Source organism: Triturus cristatus, chromosome 1_1, assembly GCF_964204655.1.
Source record: "Triturus cristatus chromosome 1_1, aTriCri1.1, whole genome shotgun sequence".
Classification (NCBI taxonomy): domain Eukaryota; kingdom Metazoa; phylum Chordata; class Amphibia; order Caudata; family Salamandridae; genus Triturus; species Triturus cristatus.
Window position 1 is genome coordinate 400,176,712 of NC_140579.1, and position 20,209 is coordinate 400,196,920.

The window sequence follows — 20,209 nt, forward strand, 5'->3', positions numbered from 1 at the left end:
AGGGTCAAGACTGATTTGCATATGGCTGGGTCCCTTCTGGAATGGCATGATGAGCAAAAAAACGATGGATTTAGGCCCAGATCTCTGTACTGGGGTGAATGTATGAAATTGTTCTGCATTCTGTCCATCAATAGTTCTTTTTGCATTTGTCACCCCGAGTGAGACTGGTATGCTCAGACGTGAGTCCCGTGCTCTCCATGCCACTGGAATCAAGCTATCCTGGCTGAAGAGGGGTGAAACCCCGAAACCGGTCCTAGGATGCTTGTTTCCAGTTCAGGGAGGACCTGGCCTGGCAGTTTGGGCTAGACTGTTCCCATAGGGCACAGGGTCAAGACTGATTTGCATATGGCTGGGTCCAAACTGGAATGGCATGGTGAGCAAAAAAATGATGGATTTATGCCCAGATCTCTGTACTGGGGTTAATGTATGACATCGTTCTGCATTCTTTCCATCAATAGTTCTTTTTGCATTTGTCACCCCGAGTGGGACTGGTATGCTCAGACGTGAGTCCCAGCTCTCCATGCCACTGAAATCAAGCTATCCTGTCTGAAGAGGGGTGAAACCCCGAAACCAGTCCTAGGATGCTTGATTCCAGTCCAGGGAAGACCTGGCCTGGCAGTTCGGGCTAAACTGTTCCCATGGGGCACAGGGTCAAGACTGATTTGCATATGGCTAGGTCCAAACTGGAATGGCATGGTGAGCAAAAAAACGATGGATTTAGGCCCAGATCTCTGTACTGGGGTGAATGTATGACATTGTTCTGCATTCTGTCCATCAATAGTTCTTTTTGCATGCGTCACCCCGAGTGGGACGGGTATGCTCAGACGTGAGTCCCATGCTCCACATGCCACTGGAATCAAGCAATCCTGGCTGAAGAGGGGTGAAACCCCGAAACCAGTCGTAGGATGCGTGTTTCCAGTTCAGGGAGGACCTGGCCTGGCAGTTCGGGCTGGACTGTTCCCATAGGGCACAGGGTCGAGACTGATTTGCATATGGCTGGGTCCCTTCTGGAATGGCATGATGAGCAAAAAAACGATGGATTTAGGCCCAGATCTCTGTACTGGGGTGAATGTATGCCATTGTTCTGCATTCTGTCCATCAATAGTTCTTTTTGCATTTGTCACCCCGAGTGGGACTGGTATACTCAGACGTGAGGCCCGTGCTCTCCATGTCAGTGGAATCAAGCTATCCTCGCTGAAGAGGGGTGAAACCCCAAAATCGGTTCTAGGATGTTTGTTTCCAGTCCAGGGAAGACCTGGCCTGAAAGTTCGGGCTAGACTATTCCCATAGGGCACAGGGTCAAGACTGATTTGCATACGGCTGGGTCCAAACTTGAATGGCATGGTGAGCAAAAAAACGATGGATTAAGGCCAAGATCTCTGATCTGGGGTGAATGTATGACATTGTTCTGGATTCTGTCCATCAATAGTTCTTTTTGCATTTGTCACCCCGAGTGGGACGGGTATGCTCAGTCATGAGTCCCGTGCTCTCCATGCCACTGGAATCAAGCTATCCTGGCTGAAGAGGGGTGAAACCCCGAAACCAGTCCTAGGATGCTTGTTTCCAGTTCAGGGAGGACCTGGCCTGGCAGTTCGGGCTGGACTGTTCCCATAGGGCACAGGGTCGAGACTGATTTGCATATGGCTGGGTCCCTTCTGGAATGGCATGATGAGCAAAAAAACGATGGATTTAGGCCCAGATCTCTGTACTGGGGTGAATGTATGCCATTGTTCTGCATTCTGTCCATCAATAGTTCTTTTTGCATTTGTCACCCCGAGTGGGACGGGTATGCTCAGTCATGAGTCCCGTGCTCTCCATGCCACTGGAATCAAGCTATCCTGGCTGAAGAGGGGTGAAACCCCGAAACCAGTCCTAGGATGCTTGTTTCCAGGCCAGGGAAGACAAGGCCTGGCAGTTCGGGCTAAACTGTTCCCATAGGGCACAGGGTCAAGACTGATTTGCATATGGCTGGGTCCAAACTGGGATGGCATGTTGAGCAAAAAAACGATGGATTTAGGCCCAGATCTCTGTACTGGGGTGAATGTATGACATTGTTCTGCATTCTGTCCATCAATAGTCCTGTTTGCATGTGTCACCCCGAGGGGACGGGTATGCTCAGACGCGAGTCCCGTGCTCTGCATGCCACTGGAATCAAGCTATCCTGGCTGAAGAGGGGTGAAACCCCGAAACCAGTCATAGGATGCTTGTTTCCAGTCCAGGGAAGACATGGCCTGGCAGTTCGGGCTACACTGTTCCCATAGGGCACAGAGTCAAAACTGATTTGCATATGGCTGGGTCCAAACTGGAATGGCGTGGTGAGCAAAAAAACGATGGATTTAGACCCAGATGTCTGTACTGGGGTGAATGTATGACATTGTTCTGAATTCTGTCCATCAATAGGTCTTTTTGCATGATTCAACCCGAGTGGGACGGGTAAGCTCAGACGTGAGTCCTGTGCTCTCCATGCCACTGGAATCAAGCTATCCTGGCTGAAGAGGGGTGAAACCCTGAAACCGGTCCTAGGATGCTTGTTTCCAGTCCACGGAGGACCTGGCATGGCAGTTCTGGCTGGACTGTTCCCATAGGGCACAGGGTCAAGACTGATTTGCATATGGCTGGGTCCAAACTGGAATGGCATGGTGAGCAAAAAAACAATGGATTTAGGCCCAGATCTCTTAACTAGGGTGTATGTATGACATTGTTCTGCATTCTGTCCACCAATAGTTCTTTTTGCATTTGTCACCCTGAGTGGGACGGGTATGCTCAGACGTGAGTCCCGTGCTCTCCATGTCACTGGAATCAAGCTATCCTGGCTGAAGAGGGGTGAAACCCCAAAACCTGTCCTAGGATGCTTATTTTCAGTCCAGGGAGGACCTGGCCTGGCAGTTCAGGCTGGACTGTTCCCATAGGGCACAGGGTCAAGCTGATTTGCATATGGCTGGGTCCAAACTGGAATGGCATGGTGAGCAAAAAAACGATGGGTTTAGGCCCATATCTATGTACTGTGGTGAATGTATGACATTGTTCTGCATTCTGTCCATCAATAGTTCTTTTTGAATGTGTCACCCCGAGTGGGACGGGTATGCTCAGACATGTGTACCGTGCTTTCCATGCCACTGGAATCAAGATATCCTGGCTGAAGAGGGGTGAAACCCCGGAACCGGTCCTAAGATGCTTGTTTCCAGTCCAGGGAGGACCTGGCCGTTCAGGCTGGACTGTTCCCATAGGGCACAGGGTCAAGACTGATTTGCATATGGCTGGGTCCAAACTGGAATGGCATGGTGAGCAAGAAAACAATGGATTTAGGCCCAGATCTCTGTACTGGGGTGATTGTATGACATTGTTCTGCATTTTGTCCATACATAGTTCTTTTTGCATTTGTCACCCCGAGTGGGACGGTTATGCTCAGACGTGAGTCCCGTGCTCTCCATGCCACTGGAATCAAGCTATCCTGGCTGAAGAGGGGTGAAACCCCGAAACCGGTCCTAGAATGCTTGTTTCCAGTTCAGGGAGGACCTGGCCTGGCAGTTTGGGCTGGACTGTTCCCATAGGGCACAGGGTCAAGATTGATTTGCATATGGCTGGGTCCAAACTGGAATGGAATGGTGAGCAAAAAAATGATGGATTTATGCCCAGATCTCTGTACTGGGGTTAATGTATGACATCGTTCTGCATTCTGTCCATCAATCGATCTTTTTGCATTTGTCACACCGAGTGGGACGGTTATGCTCAGTCGTGAGTCCCGTGCTCTACATGCCACTGGAATCAAGCTATCCTGGCTGAAGAGGGGTGAAACCCCGAAACCAGTCCTAGGATGCTTGATTCCAGTCCAGGGAAGACCTGGCCTGGCAGTTCGGGCTAAACTGTTCCCATAGGGCACAGGGTCAAGACTGATTTGCATATTACTGGGTCCAAACTGGAATGGCATGGTGACCAAAAATCGATGGATTTAGGCCCAGATCTCTGTACTGGGGTGAATGTATGACATTGTTCTGCATTCTGTCCATCAATAGTTCTTTTTGCATGTGTCACCCCGAGTGGGACGGGTATGCTCAGACGTGAGTCCCGTGCTCCCCATGCCACTAGAATCAAGCTATCCTGGCTGAAAAGGGGTGAAACCCCGAAACCAGTCCTAGGATGCTTGTTTCCAGTCCAGGGAAGACATAGCCTGGCAGTTCGGGCTAAACTGTTCCCATAGGGCACAGGGTCAAGACTGATTTGCATATGGCTGGGTCCAAACTGGAATGGCATGGTGAGCAAAAAAACGATGGATTTAGATCCAGATCTCTGTACTGGGGTGAATGTATGACATTGTTCTGCATTCTGTCCATCAATAGTTCTTTTTGCATTTGTCACTCCGAGTGGGACGTGTATGCTCAGACGTGAGTCCCGTGTTCTCCATGCCACTGGACTCAAGCTATCCTGGCTGAAAAGGGGTGAAACCCCAAAACCGGTCCTAGGATGCTTGTTTCCAGTCCAGGGAGGACCTGGTGTTGCAGTTCAGGCTGGACTGTTCCCATAGGGCACAGGGTCAAGAATGATTTGCATATGGCTGGGTCCAAACTGGAACGGCATGGTGTGCAAAAAAACGATGGGTTTAGGCCCATATCTATGTACTGGGGTGAATGTATGACATTGTTCTGCATTCTGTCCATCAATAGTTCTTTTTGCATTTGTCACACCTAGTGGGACGGGTATGCTCTGACGTGAGTCCCGTGCTCGCCATGCCACTGGAATCAAGCTATCCTGGTTGAAGAGGGGTGAAACCCCGAACCAGTCCTAGGATGCGTGTTTACAGTTCAGGGAGGACCTGGCCTGGCAGTTCGGGCTGGACTGTTCCCATAGGGCACAGGGTCGAGACTGATTTGCATATGGCTGGGTGTCTTCTGGAATGGCATAATGAGCAAAAAAACGATGGATTTAGGCCCAGATCTCTGTACTGGGGTGAATGTATGCCATTGTTCTGCATTCTGTCCATCAATAGTTATTTTTGCATTTGTCACCCCGAGTGGGACTGGTATGCTCAGACGTGAGGCCCGTGCTCTCCATGTCAGTGGAATCAAGCCATCCTCGCTGAAGAGGGGTGAAACCCCAAAATCGGTCCTAGGATGTTTGTTTCCAGTCCAGGGAAGACCTGGCCTGACAGTTCGGGCTAGACTATTCCCATAGGGCACAGGGTCAAGACTGATTTGCATATGGCTGGGTCCAAACTTGAATGGCATGGTGAGCAAAAAACCGATGGATTAAGGCCAAGATCTCTGATCTGGGGTGAATGTATGACATTGTTCTGCATTCTGTCCATCAATAGTTCTTTTTGCATTTGTCACCCCGAGTGGGACGGGTATGCTCAGTCATGAGTCCCGTGCTCTCCATGCCACTGGAATCAAGCTATCCTGGCTGAAGAGGGGTGAAACCCCGAAACCGGTCCTAGGATGCTTATTTCCTGTCCAGGGAGGACCTGGCCTGGCAGTTCGGGCTGGACTGTTCCCATAGGGCACAGGGTCAAGACTGATTTTCATATAGCTGGGTCCAAACTGGACTGGCATGGTGAGCAAAAAAACTATGGATTTAGGCCCAGATCTCTGTACTGGGGTGATTGTATGACATTGTTCTGCATGTTGTCCATCAATAGTTCTTTTTGCATTTGTCACTAAGGGTGGGCGTAGTTCGCGAAGTAGCACTTCGCGAAGCTACGCAAAGTGAAGATCGCACTACGCGAGCTACGCGTAGCACTTCGCGAACTGCGAAGTAACATGTTCGCACTGTGCAAGATGTTGTTTTCAATGATTGCACAGTGCGGACAAGCAACCGGCACTGTGCAATCATTGAAAATGGCATCTTGCACAGTGCGAGCTGTAGTTTTCTGCTGCTCGAGTAGATTTTTCCTCGAGCTGCAGCTTTCTCAACGCGAACTGGTAGTTTCTCATCGCGAGCGGTCGCGAGCATACGCAACCCCTCGCAATGAGAAACCTGACCTTCTCGCGTTGTGAATCTCGCCGGGAGGTTTATTTTCCATGCTCGCGATCGCGAACAAGGAAAAAGTCTCGCCAGGATGTCATTTTGCTTGCTCGCGGTCGCCAACTTGACGTTGAGGACCGCGAGCAAGCAAAAAATGACCGCAGCACTACGCAACACTACGCTACGCGTGTTCGCACTGTGCTACGTGCAGTTCGCGTAGTGCGAAGTAGCGCGAACTTCGCAAACTACGCGAGCGTAGCGTAGTGCTTCGCCCAGGCCTATTTGTCACCCCGAGTGGGACGGGTATGCTCAGACGTGAGTCCCGTGCTCTCCATGCCACTGGAATCAAGCTATCCTGGCTGAAGAGGGGTGAAACCCCGAAACCAGTCCTAGGATGCTTGTTTCCAGTTCAGGGAGGACCTGGCCTTGCAGTTCGGGCTGGACTGTTCCCATAGGGCACAGGGTCAAGACTGATTTGCATATGGCTGGGTCCCTTCTGGAATGGCATGATGAGCAAAAAAACGATGGATTTAGGCCCAGATCTCTGTACTGGGGTGAATGAATGACATTGTTCTGCATTCTGTCCATCAATAGTTCTTTTTGTATTTGTCACCCCGAGTGGGACGGATTTGCTCAGACGTGAGTCCCGTGCTCTCCATGCCACTGGAATCAAGCTCTCCTGGCTGAAGAGGGGTGAAACCCCGAAATCAGTCCTAGGATGCATGTTTCCAGTCCAGGGAAGACCTGGCCTGGCAGTTTGGGCTAGACTGTTTCCATAGTGCACAGGGTCAAGACTGATTTGCATATGGCTGGGTCCAAACTGGAATGGCATGGTGAGCAAAAAAACCAATGGATTTAGGTCCAGATCTCTGTACTGGGGTGAATGTATGACATTGTTCTGCATTCTGTCCATCAATAGTTCTTTTTGCATGTGTCACCCCGAGTGGGACGGGTATGCTCAGACGTTAGTCCCGTGCTCTACATGCCACTGGAATCAAGCTATCCTGGCTGAAGAGGGGTGAAACCCTGAAACCAGTCCTAAGATGCTTGTTTCCAGTCCATGGAGGACCTGGCTTCGCAGTTCAGGCTGGACTGTTCCCATAGGGCACAGGGTCAAGACTGATTTGCATATGGCTTGGTCCAAATTGGAATAGCATGGTGAGCTAAACAACAATGGATTTAGGCCCAGATCCCTTAACTAGGGTGTATGTATGACATTGTTCTGCATTCTGTCCACCAATAGTTCTTTTTGCATTTGTCACCCCGAGTGGGACGGGTATGCTCAGACGTGAGTCCCGTGCTCTCCATGTCACTGGAATCAAGCTATCCTGGCTGAAGAGGGGTGAAACCCCAAAACCGGTCCTAGGTTGCTTGTTTTCAGTCCAGGGAGGACCTGGCCTGGCAGTTCGGGCTGGACTGTTCCCAGAGGGCACAGGGTCAAGCTGATTTGCATATGGCTGGGTCCAAACTGGAATGGCATGGTGAGCAAAAAAACGATGGATTTAGATCCAGATCTCTGTACTGGGGTGAATGTATGACATTGTTCTGCATTCTGTCCATCAATAGTTCTTTTTGCATTAGTCACTCCGAGTGGGACGTGTATGCTCAGACGTGAGTCCCGTGTTCTCCATGCCACTGGAATCAAGCTATCCTGGCTGAAATGGTGTGAAACCCCAAAACCGGTCCTAGGAGGCTTGTTTCCAGTCCAGGGAGGACCTGGTCTTGCAGTTCAGGCTGGACTGTCCCCATAGGGCACAGGGTCAAGACTGATTTGCATATGGTTGGGTCCAAACTGGAACGGCATGGTGTGCAAAAAAACGATGGGTTTCGGCCCATATCTATGTACTGTGGTGAATGTATGACATTGTTCTGCATTCTGTCCATCAATAGTTCTTTTTGCATTTGTCACACCGAGTGGGACGGGTATGCTCAGACGTGAGTCCCGTGCTCTCCATGCCACTGGAATCAAGCTATCCTGGCTGAAGAGGGGTGAAACCACGAAACCAGTCCTAGGATGCTTTTTTCCAGTTCAGGGAGGACCTGGCCTGGCAGTTCGGGCTGGACTGTTCCCATAGGGCACAGGGTCAAGACTGATTTGCATATGGCTGGGTCCCTTCTGGAATGGCATGATGAACAAAAAAAAATGGATTTAGGCCCAGATATCTGTACTGGGGTGAATGTATGACATTGTTCTGCATTCTGTCCATCAATAGTTCTTTTTGCATTTGTCACCCCGAGTGGGACTGGTATGCTCAGACATGAAGCCCGTGCTCTCCATGTCAGTGGAAACAAGCTACCGTCGCTGAAGAGGGGTGAAACCCCAAAATCGGTCCTAGGATCTTTGTTTCCAGTCCAGGGCAGACCTGTCCTGGCAGTTCAGGCTAGACTGTTCCCATAGGGCACAGGGTCAAGACTGATTTGCATATAGCTGGGTCCAAACTTGAATGGCACGGTGAGCAAAAAACCGATGGATTTAAGCCAAGATCTCTGAGCTAGGGTGAATGTATGACATTGTTCTGCATTCTGTCCATCAAAAGTTCTTTTTGCATTTGTCACACCGAGTGGGGCGGGTATGCTCAGTCGTGAGTCCCGTGCTCTTCATGCCACTAGAATCAAGCTATCCTGGCTGAAGAGGGGTGAAACCCTGAAACCAGTCCTAGGATGCTTGTTTCCAGTCCAGGGAGGACCTGGCCTGGCAGTTCGGGCTGGACTGTTCCCATAGGGCACAGGGTCAAGACTGATTTGCATATGGCTGGGTCCAAACTGGAATCGCAGTGTGAGCAAAAAAAAATGGATTTAGGCCCAGATATCTGTACTAGGGTGAATGTATGACATTGTTCTGCATTCTCTCCATCAATAGTTCTTTTTGCACTTGTCACCCCGAGTGGGACGGGTATGCTCAGACGTGAGTCCCGTGCTCTCCATGCCACTGGAATCAAGCTCTCCTGGCTGAAGAGGGGTGAAACCCTGAAACCAGTCCTAGGATGCTTGTTTCCAGTCCAGGGAAGACCTGGCCTGGCAGTTCGGGTTAGACTGTTCCCATAGGGCACAGGGTCAAGACTGATTTGCATATGGCTGGGTCCAAACTGGAATGGAATGGTGAGCAAAAAAATGATGGATTTATGCCCAGATCTCTGTACTGGGGTTAATGTATGACATCGTTCTGCATTCTGTCCATCAATAGTTCTTTTACCATTTGTCACCCCGAGTGGGACTGGTATGCTCAGACGTGAGTCCCGTGCTCTCCATGCCACTGGAATCAAGCTCTCCTGGCTGAAGAGGGGTGACACCCTGAAACCAGTCCTAGGATGCTTGTTTCCAGTCCAGGGAAGACCTGGCCTGGCAGTTCGGGTTAGACTGTTCCCATAGGGCACATGGTCAAGACTGATTTGCATATGGTTGGATCCAAACTGGAACTGCCTGATGTGCAAAAAACGATGGGTTTAGGCCCATATCTATGTAATGTGGTGAATGTATGACATTGTTCTGCATTCTGTCCATCAATAGTTCTTTTTGCATTTGTCACACCGAGTGGGACGGGTATGCTCAGACGTGAGTCCCGTGCTCTCCATGCCACTGGAATCAAGCTATCCTGGCTGAAGAGGGGTGAAACCACGAAACCAGTCCTAGGATGCTTGTTTCCAGTTCAGGGAGGACCTGGCCTGGCAGTTCGGGCTGGACTGTTCCCATAGGGCACAGGGTCAAGAAGACTGATTTGCATATGGCTGGGTCCAAACTGGAATGGCATAGTGAGCAAAAAAACAATGGATTTAGGTCCAGATCTCTGTACTGGGGTGAATGTATGACATTGTTCTGCATTCTGTCCATCAATAGTTCTTTTTGCATGTGTCACCCCGAGTGGGACGGGTATGCTCAGACGTTAGTCCCGTGCTCTACATGCCACTGGAATCAAGCTATCCTGGCTGAAGATGGGTGAAACCCTGAAACCGGTCCTAAGATGCTTGTTTCCAGTCCATGTAGGACCTGGCCTCGCAGTTCAGGCTGGACTGTTCCCATAGGGCACAGGGTCAAGACTGATTTGCATATGGCTTGGTCCAAATTGGAATGGCATGGTGAGCTAAAAAACAATGGATTTAGGCCCAGTTCTCTTAACTAGGGTGTATGTATGACATTGTTCTGCATTCTGTCCACCAATAGTTCTTTTTGCATTTGTCACCCTGAGTGGGACGGGTATGCTCAGACGTGAGTCCCGTGCTCTCCATGTCACTAGAATCAAGCTATCCTGGCTGAAGAGGAGTGAAACCCCAAAACCGGTCCTAGGATGCTTATTTTCAGTCCAGGGAGGACCTGGCCTGGCAGTTCGGGCTGGACTGTTCCCATAGGGCACAGGGTCAAGATGATTTGCATATGGCTGGGTCCAAACTGGAATGGCATGGTGAGCAAAAAAATGATGGATTTATGCCCAGATCTCTGTACTGGGGTTAATGTATGACATCGTTCTGCATTCTGTCCATCAATAGTTCTTTTACCATTTGTCACCCCGAGTGGGACTGGTATGCTCAGACGTGAGTCCCGTGCTCTCCATGCCACTGGAATCAAGCTCTCCTGGCTGAAGAGGGGTGACACCCTGAAACCAGTCCTAGGATGCTTGTTTCCAGTCCAGGGAAGACCTGGCCTGGCAGTTCGGGTTAGACTGTTCCCATAGGGCACATGGTCAAGACTGATTTGCATATGGTTGGATCCAAACTGGAACGGCCTGATGTGCAAAAAACGATGGGTTTAGGCCCATATCTATGTAATGTGGTGAATGTATGACATTGTTCTGCATTCTGTCCATCAATAGTTCTTTTTGCATTTGTCACACCGAGTGGGACGGGTATGCTCAGACGTGAGTCCCGTGCTCTCCATGCCACTGGAATCAAGCTATCCTGGCTGAAGAGGGGTGAAACCACGAAACCAGTCCTAGGATGCTTGTTTCCAGTTCAGGGAGGACCTGGCCTGGCAGTTCGGGCTGGACTGTTCCCATAGGGCACAGGGTCAAGAAGACTGATTTGCATATGGCTGGGTCCAAACTGGAATGGCATGGTGAGCAAAAAAACAATGGATTTAGGTCCAGATCTCTGTACTGGGGTGAATGTATGACATTGTTCTGCATTCTGTCCATCAATAGTTCTTTTTGCATGTGTCACCCCGAGTGGGACGGGTATGCTCAGACGTTAGTCCCGTGCTCTACATGCCACTGGAATCAAGCTATCCTGGCTGAAGATGGGTGAAACCCCGAAACCGGTCCTAAGATGCTTGTTTCCAGTCCATGTAGGACCTGGCCTCGCAGTTCAGGCTGGACTGTTCCCATAGGGCACAGGGTCAAGACTGATTTGCATATGGCTTGGTCCAAATTGGAATGGCATGGTGAGCTAAAAAACAATGGATTTAGGCCCAGATCTCTTAACTAGGGTGTATGTATGACATTGTTCTGCATTCTGTCCACCAATAGTTCTTTTTGCATTTGTCACCCTGAGTGGGACGGGTATGCTCAGACGTGAGTCCCGTGCTCTCCATGTCACTGGAATCAAGCTATCCTGGCTGAAGAGGAGTGAAACCCCAAAACCGGTCCTAGGATGCTTATTTTCAGTCCAGGGAGGACCTGGCCTGGCAGTTCGGGCTGGACTGTTCCCATAGGGCACAGGGTCAAGATGATTTGCATATGGCTGGGTCCAAACTGGAATGGAATGGTGAGCAAAAAAACGATGGATTTAGATCCAGATCTCTGTACTGGGGTGAATGTATGACATTGTTCTGCATTCTGTCCATCAATAGTTCTTTTTGCATTTGTCACTCCGAGTGGGACGTGTATGCTCAGACGTGAGTCCCGTGTTCTCCATGCCACTGGAATCAAGCTATCCTGGTTGAAAAGGGGTGAAACCCCAAAACCGGTCCTAGGAGGCTTGTTTCCAGTCCAGGGAGGACCTGGTCTTGCAGTTCAGGCTGGACTGTTCCCATAGGGCACAGGGTCAAGACTGATTTTCATGTGGTTGGGTCCAAACTGGAACGGCGTGGTGTGCAAAAAAACGATGGGTTTAGGCCCATTTCTATGTACTGTGGTGAATGTATGACATTGTTCTGCATTCTGTCCATCAATAGTTCTTTTTGCATTTGTCACACCGAGTGGGACGGGTATGCTCAGACGTGAGTCCCGTGCTCTCCATGCGACTGGAATCAAGCTATCCTGGCTGAAGAGGGGTGAAACCCTGAAACCAGTCCTAGGATGCATGTTTCCAGTCCAGGGAAGACCTGGCCTGGCAGTTCGGGTTAGACTGTTCCCATAGGGCACAGGGTCAATACTGATTTGCATATGGTTGGGTCCAAACTGGAACGGCATGGTGTGCAAAAAAACGATGGGTTTAGGCCCATATCTATGTAATGTGGTGAATGTATGACATTGTTCTGCATTCTGTCCATCAATAGTTCTTTTTGCATTTATCACACCGAGTGGGACGGGTATGTTCAGACGTGAGTCCCGTGCTCTCCATGCCACTGGAATCAAGCTATCCTGGCTGAAGAGGGGTGAAACCACGAAACCAGTCCTAGGATGCTTGTTTCCAGTTCAGGGAGGACCTGGCCTTGCAGTTCGGGCTGGACTGTTCCCATAGGGCACAGGGTCAAGACTGATTTGCATATGGCTGGGTCCAAACTGGAATGGCATGGTGAGCAAAAAAATGATGGATTTACGCCCAGATCTCTGTACTGGGGTAAATGAATGACATCGTTCTGCATTCTGTCCATCAATAGTTATTTTTGCATTTGTCACCCCGAGCGGGACTGGTATGCTCAGACGTGAGTCCCGCGCTCTCCATGCCACTGGAATCTAGCTCTCCTGGCTGAAGATGGGTGAAACCCCGAAATCAGTCCTAGGATGCTTGTTTCCAGTCCAGGGAAGACCTGGCCTGGCAGTTCGGGCTAGACTGTTCCCATAGGGCACAGGCTCAAGACTGATTTGCATATGGCTGGGTCCAAACTGGAATGGCATGGTGAGCAAAAAAACAATGGATTTAGGCCCAGATCTCTTAACTAGGGTGTATGTATGACATTGTTCTGCATTCTGTCCACCAATAGTTCTTTTTGCATTTGTCACCCTGAGTGGGACGGGTATGCTCAGACGTGAGTCCCGTGCTCTCCATGTCACTGGAATCAAGCTATCCTGGCTGAAGAGGAGTGAAACCCCAAAACCGGTCCTAAGATGCTTTTTTTCAGTCCAGGGAGGACCTGGCCTGGCATTTCGGGCTGGACTTTTCCCATAGGGCACAGGGTCAAGCTGATTTGCATATGGCTGGGTCCAAACTGGAATGGCATGGTGAGCAAAAAAACGATGGATTTAGATCCAGATCTCTGTACTGGGGTGAATGTATGACATTGTTCTGCATTCTGTCCATCAATAGTTCTTTTTGCATTTTTCACTCCGAGTGGGACGTGTATGCTCAGACGTGAGTTCCTTGTTCTCCATGCCACTGGAATCAAGCTATCCTGGCTGAAAAGGGGTGAAACCCCAAAACCGGTCCTAGGAGGCTTGTTTCCAGTCCAGGGAGGACCTGGTCGTGCAGTTCAGGCTGGACTGTTCCCATAGGGCACAGGGTCTAGACTGATTTGCATATGGCTGGGTCCCTTCTGGAATGGCATGATGAACAAAAAAACGATGGATTTAGGCCCAGATCTCTGTACTGGGGTGAATGTATGACATTGTTCTGCATTCTGTCCATCAATAGTTCTTTTTGCATTTGTCACCCCGAGTGGGACTGGTATGCTCAGACGTGAGGCCCGTGCTCTCCATGTCAGTGGAAACAAGCTACCCTCGCTGAAGAGGGGTGAAACCCCAAAATCGGTCCTAGGATCTTTGTTTCCAGTCCAGGGAAGACCTGGCCTGGCAGTTCAGGCTAGACTGTTCCCATAGGGCACAGGGTCAAGACTGATTTGCATATGGCTGGGTCCAAACTTGAATGGCACGGTGAGCAAAAAACCGATGGATTTAAGCCAAGATCTCTGAGCTAGGTTGAATGTATGACATTGTTCTGCATTCTGTCCATCAAAAGTTCTTTTTGCATTTGTCACACCGAGTGGGGCGGGTATGCTCAGTCGTGAGTCCCGTGCTCTCCATGCCACTGGAATCAAGCTCTCCTGGCTGAAGAGGGGTGAAACCCCGAAACCGGTGATAGGATGCTTATTTCCTGTCCAGGGAGGACCTGGCCTGGCAGTTCGGGCTGGACTGTTCCCATAGGGCACAGGGTCAAGACTGATTTGCATATGGCTGGGTCCAAACTGGAATCGCAGTGTGAGCAAAAAAAAATGGATTTAGGCCCAGATATCTGTACTAGGGTGAATGTATGACATTGTTCTGCATTCTCTCCATCAATAGTTCTTTTTGCACTTGTCACCCCGAGTGGGACGGGTATGCCACTGGAATCAAGCTCTCCTGGCTGAAGAGGGGTAAAACCCTGAAACCAGTCCTAGGATGCTTGTTTCCAGTCCAGGGAAGACCTGGCCTGGCAGTTCGGGTTAGACTGTTCCCATAGGGCACAGGGTCAAGACTGATTTGCATATGGCTGGGTCCAAACTGGAATGGAATGGTGAGCAAAAAAATGATGGATTTATGCCCAGATCTCTGTACTGGGGTGAATGTATCACATCGTTCTGCATTCTGTCCATCAATAGTTCTTTTACCATTTGTCACCCCGAGTGGGACTGGTATGCTCAGACGTGAGTCCCGTGCTCTCCATGCCACTGGAATCAAGCTCTCCTGGCTGAAGAGGGGTGACACCCTGAAACCAGTCCTAGGATGCTTGTTTCCAGTCCAGGGAAGACCTGGCCTGGCAGTTCGGGTTAGACTGTTCCCATAGGGCACAGGGTCAAGACTGATTTGCATATGGTTGGGTCCAAACTGGAACGGCCTGATGTGCAAAAAAACGATGAGTTTAGGCCCATATCTATGTAATGTGGTGAATGTATGACATTGTTCTGCATTCTGTCCATCAATAGTTCTTTTTGCATTTGTCACACTGAGTGGGACGGGTATGCTCAGACGTGAGTTCCGTGCTCTCATTGCCACTGGAATCAAGCTATCCTGGCTGAAGAGGGGTGAAACCACGAAACCAGTCCTAGGATGCTTGTTTCCAGTTCAGGGAGGACCTGGCCTGGCAGTTCGGGCTGGACTGTTCCCATAGGGCACAGGGTCAAGACTGATTTGCATATGGCTGGGTCCAAACTGGAATGGCATGGTGAGCAAAAAAATGATGGATTTACGCCCAGATCTCTGTACTGGGGTGAATGTATGACATCGTTCTGCATTCTGTCCATCAATAGTTATCTTTGCATTTGTCACCCCGAGTGGTAGTGGTATGCTCAGACGTGAGTCCCGCGCTCTCCATGCCACTGGAATCAAGCTCTCCTGGCTGAAGATGGGTGAAACCCTGAAATCAGTCCTAGGATGTTTGTTTCCAGTCCAGGGAAGACCTGGCCTGGCAGTTCGGGCTAGACTGTTCCCATAGGGCACAAGGTCAAGACTGATTTGCATATGGCTGGGTCCAAACTGGAATGGCATGGTGAGCAAAAAAACAATGGATTTAGGTCCAGATCTCTGTACTGGGGTGAATGTATGACATTGTTCTGCATTCTGTCCATCAATAGTTCTTTTTGCATGTGTCACCCCGTGTGGGACGGGTATGCTCAGACGTTAGTTCCGTGCTCTACATGCCACTGGAATCAAGCTATCCTGGCTGAAGCTGGGTGAAACCCCGAAACCGGTCCTAAGATGCTTGTTTCCAGTCCATGGAGGACCTGGCCTCGCAGTTCAGGCTGGACTGTTCCCATAGGGCACAGGGTCAAGACTGATTTGCATATGGCTTGGTCCAAATTGGAATGGCATGGTGAGCTAAAAAACAATGGATTTAGGCCCAGATCTCTTAACTAGGGTGTATGTATGACATTGTTCTGCATTCTGTCCACCAATAGTTCTTTTTGCATTTGTCACCCTGAGTGGGACGGGTATGCTCAGACGTGAGTCCCGTGCTCTCCATGTCACTCGAATCAAGCTATCCTTGCTGAAGAGGAGTGAAACCCCAAAACCGGTCCTAGGATGCTTATTTTCAGTCCAGGGAGGACCTGGCCTGGCAGTTCGGGCTGAACTATTCCCATAGAGCACAGGGTCAAGCTGATTTGCATATGGCTGGGTCCAAACTGGAATGGCATGGTGAGCAAAAAAACGATGGATTTAGATCCAGATCTCTGTACTGGGGTGAATGTATGACATTGTTCTGCATTCTGTCCATCAATAGTTCTTTTTGCATTTGTCACTCCGAGTGGGACGTGTATGCTCAGACGTGAGTCCCGTGCTTTCCATGCAACTGGAATCAAGCTATCCTGGCTGAAAAGGGGTGAAACCCCAAAACCGGTCCTAGGAGGCTTGTTTCCAGTCCAGGGAGGACCTGGTCTTGCAGTTCAGGCTGGACTGTTCCCATAGGGCACAGAGTCAAGACTGATTTGCATATGGTTGGGTCCAAACTGGAACGGCATGGTGTGCAAAAAAACGATGGGTTTAGGCCCATATCTATGTACTGTGGTGAATGTATGACATTGTTCTGCATTCTGTCCATCAATAGTTCTTTTTGCATTTGTCACACCGAGTGGGACGGGTATGCTCAGACGTGAGTCCCGTGCTCTCCATGCCACTGGAATCAAGCTATCCAGGCTGAAGAGGGGTGAAACCACGAAATCAGTCCTAGGATGCTTTTTTCCAGTTCAGGGAGGACCTGGCCTGGCAGTTCGGGCTGGACTGTTCCCATAGGGCACAGGGTCAAGACTGATTTGCATATGGCTGGGTCCCTTCTGGAATGGCATGATGAGAAAAAAAATGATGGATTTAGGCCCAGATCTCTGTACTGGGGTGAATGTATGACATTGTTCTGCATTCTGTCCATCAATAGTTCTTTTTGCATTTGTCACCCCGAGTGGGACTGGTATGCTCAGACGTGAGGCCCGTGCTCTCCATGTCAGTGGAAACAAGCTACCGTCGCTGAAGAGGGGTGAAACCCCAAAATCGGTCCTAGGATCTTTGTTTCCAGTCCAGGGCAGACCTGTCCTGGCAGTTCAGGCTAGACTGTTCCCATAGGGCACAGGGTCAAGACTGATTTGCATATAGCTGGGTCCAAACTTGAATGGCACGGTGAGCAAAAAACCGATGGATTTAAGCCAAGATCTCTGAGCTAGGGTGAATGTATGACATTGTTCTGCATTCTGTCCATCAAAAGTTCTTTTTGCATTTGTCACACCGAGTGGGGCGAGTATGCTCAGTCGTGAGTCCCGTGCTCTTCATGCCACTAGAATCAAGCTATCCTGGCTGAAGAGGGGTGAAACCCCGAAACCGGTGATAGGATGCTTATTTCCTGTCCAGGGAGGACCTGGCCTGGCAGTTCGGGCTGGACTGTTCCCATAGGGCACAGGGTCAAGACTGATTTGCATATGGCTGGGTCCAAACTGGAATCGCAGTGTGAGCAAAAAAAAATGGATTTAGGCCCAGATATCTGTACTAGGGTGAATGTATGACATTGTTCTGCATTCTCTCCATCAATAGTTCTTTTTGCACTTGTCACCCCGAGTGGGACGGGTATGCTCAGACGTGAGTCCCGTGCTCTCCATGCCACTGGAATCAAGCTCTCCTGGCTGAAGAGGGGTGAAACCCTGAAACCAGTCCTAGCATGCTTGTTTCCAGTCCAGGGAAGACCTGGCATGGCAGTTCGGGTTAGACTGTTCCCATAGGGCACAGGGTCAAGACTGATTTGCATATGGCTGGGTCTAAACTGGAATGGAATGGTGAGCAAAAAAATGATGGATCTATGCCCAGATCTCTGTACTGGGGTTAATGTATGACATCGTTCTGCATTCTGTCCATCAATAGTTCTTTTACAATTTGTCACCCCGAGTGGGACTGGTATGCTCAGACGTGAGTCCCGTGCTCTCCATGCCACTGGAATCAAGCTCTCCTGGCTGAAGAGGGGTGACACCCTGAAACCAGTCCTAGGATGCTTGTTTCCAGTCCAGGGAAGACCTGGCCTGGCAGTTCGGGTTAGACTGTTCCCATAGGGCACATGGTCAAGACTGATTTGCATATGGTTGGATCCAAACTGGAACGGCCTGATGTGCAAAAAACGATGGGTTTAGGCCCATATCTATGTAATGTGGTGAATGTATGACATTGTTCTGCATTCTGTCCATCAATAGTTCTTTTTGCATTTGTCACACCGAGTGGGACGGGTATGCTCAGACGTGAGTCCCGTGCTCTCCATGCCACTGGAATCAAGCTATCCTGGCTGAAGAGGGGTGAAACCACGAAAACAGTCCTAGGATGCTTGTTTCCAGTTCAGGGAGGACCTGGCCTGGCAGTTCGGGCTGGACTGTTCCCATAGGGCACAGGGTCAAGAAGACTGATTTGCATATGGCTGGGTCCAAACTGGAATGGCATGGTGAGCAAAAAAACAATGGATTTAGGTCCAGATCTCTGTACTGGGGTGAATGTATGACATTGTTCTGCATTCTGTCCATCAATAGTTCTTTTTGCATGTGTCACCCCGAGTGGGACGGGTATGCTCAGACGTTAGTCCCGTGCTCTACATGCCACTGGAATCAAGCTATCCTGGCTGAAGATGGGTGAAACCCCGAAACCGGTCCTAAGATGCTTGTTTCCAGTCCATGTAGGACCTGGCCTCGCAGTTCAGGCTGGACTGTTCCCATAGGGCACAGGGTCAAGACTGATTTGCATATGGCTTGGTCCAAATTGGAATGGCATGGTGAGCTAAAAAACAATGGATTTAGGCCCAGATCTCTTAACTAGGGTGTATGTATGACATTGTTCTGCATTCTGTCCACCAATAGTTCTTTTTGCATTTGTCACCCTGAGTGGGACGGGTATGCTCAGACGTGAGTCCCGTGCTCTCCATGTCACTGGAATCAAGCTATCCTGGCTGAAGAGGAGTGAAACCCCAAAACCGGTTCTAGGATGCTTATTTTCAGTCCAGGGAGGACCTGGCCTGGCAGTTCGGGCTGGACTGTTCCCATAGGGCACAGGGTCAAGATGATTTGCATATGGCTGGGTCCAAACTGGAATGGCATGGTGAGCAAAAAAACGATGGATTTAGATCCAGATCTCTGTACTGGGGTGAATGTATGACATTGTTCTGCATTCTGTCCATCAATAGTTCTTTTTGCATTTGTCACTCCGAGTGGGACGTGTATGCTCAGACGTGAGTCCCGTGTTCTCCATGCCACTGGAATCAAGCTATCCTGGCTGAAAAGGGGTGAAACCCCCAAACCGGTCCTAGGAGGCTTGTTTCCAGTCCAGGGAGGACCTGGTCTTGCAGTTCAGGCTGGACTGTTCCCATAGGGCACAGGGTCAAGACTGATTTTCATATGGTTGGGTCCAAACTGGAACGGCGTGGTGTGCAAAAAAACGATGGGTTTAGGCCCATATCTATGTACTGTGGTGAATGTATGACATTGTTCTGCATTCTGTCCATCAATAGTTCTTTTTGCATTTGTCACACCGAGTGGGACGGGTATGCTCAGACGTGAGTCCCGTGCTCTTCATGCGACTGGAATCAAGCTATCCTGGCTGAAGAGGGGTGAAACCCTGAAACCAGTCCTAGGATGCATGTTTCCAGTCCAGGGAAGACCTGGCCTGGCAGTTCGGGTTTGACTGATCCCATAGGGCACAGGGTCAAGACTGATTTGCATATGGCTGGGTCCAAACTGGAATGGCATGGTGAGCAAAAAAATGATGGATTTATGCCCAGATCTCTGTACTGGGGTTAATGTATGACATCGTTCTGCATTCTGTTCATCAATAGTTATTTTTGCATTTGTCACCCCGAGTGGGACTGGTATGCTCAGACGTGAGTCCCGCGCTCTCCATGCCACTGGAATCAAGCTCTCCTGGCTGAAGAGGGGTGAAACCCTGAAACCAGTCCTAGGATGCTTGTTTCCAGTCCAGGGAAGACCTGGCCTGGCAGTTCGGGTTAGACTGTTCCCATAGGGCACAGGGTCAATACTGATTTGCATATGGTTGGGTCCAAACTGGAACGGCATGGTGTGCAAAAAAACGATGGGTTTAGGCCCATTTCTATGTAATGTGGTGAATGTATGACATTGTTCTGCATTCTGTCCATCAATAGTTCTTTTTGCATTTGTCACACCGAGTGGGACGGGTATGTTCAGACGTGAGTCCCGTGCTCTCCATGTCACTGGAATCAAG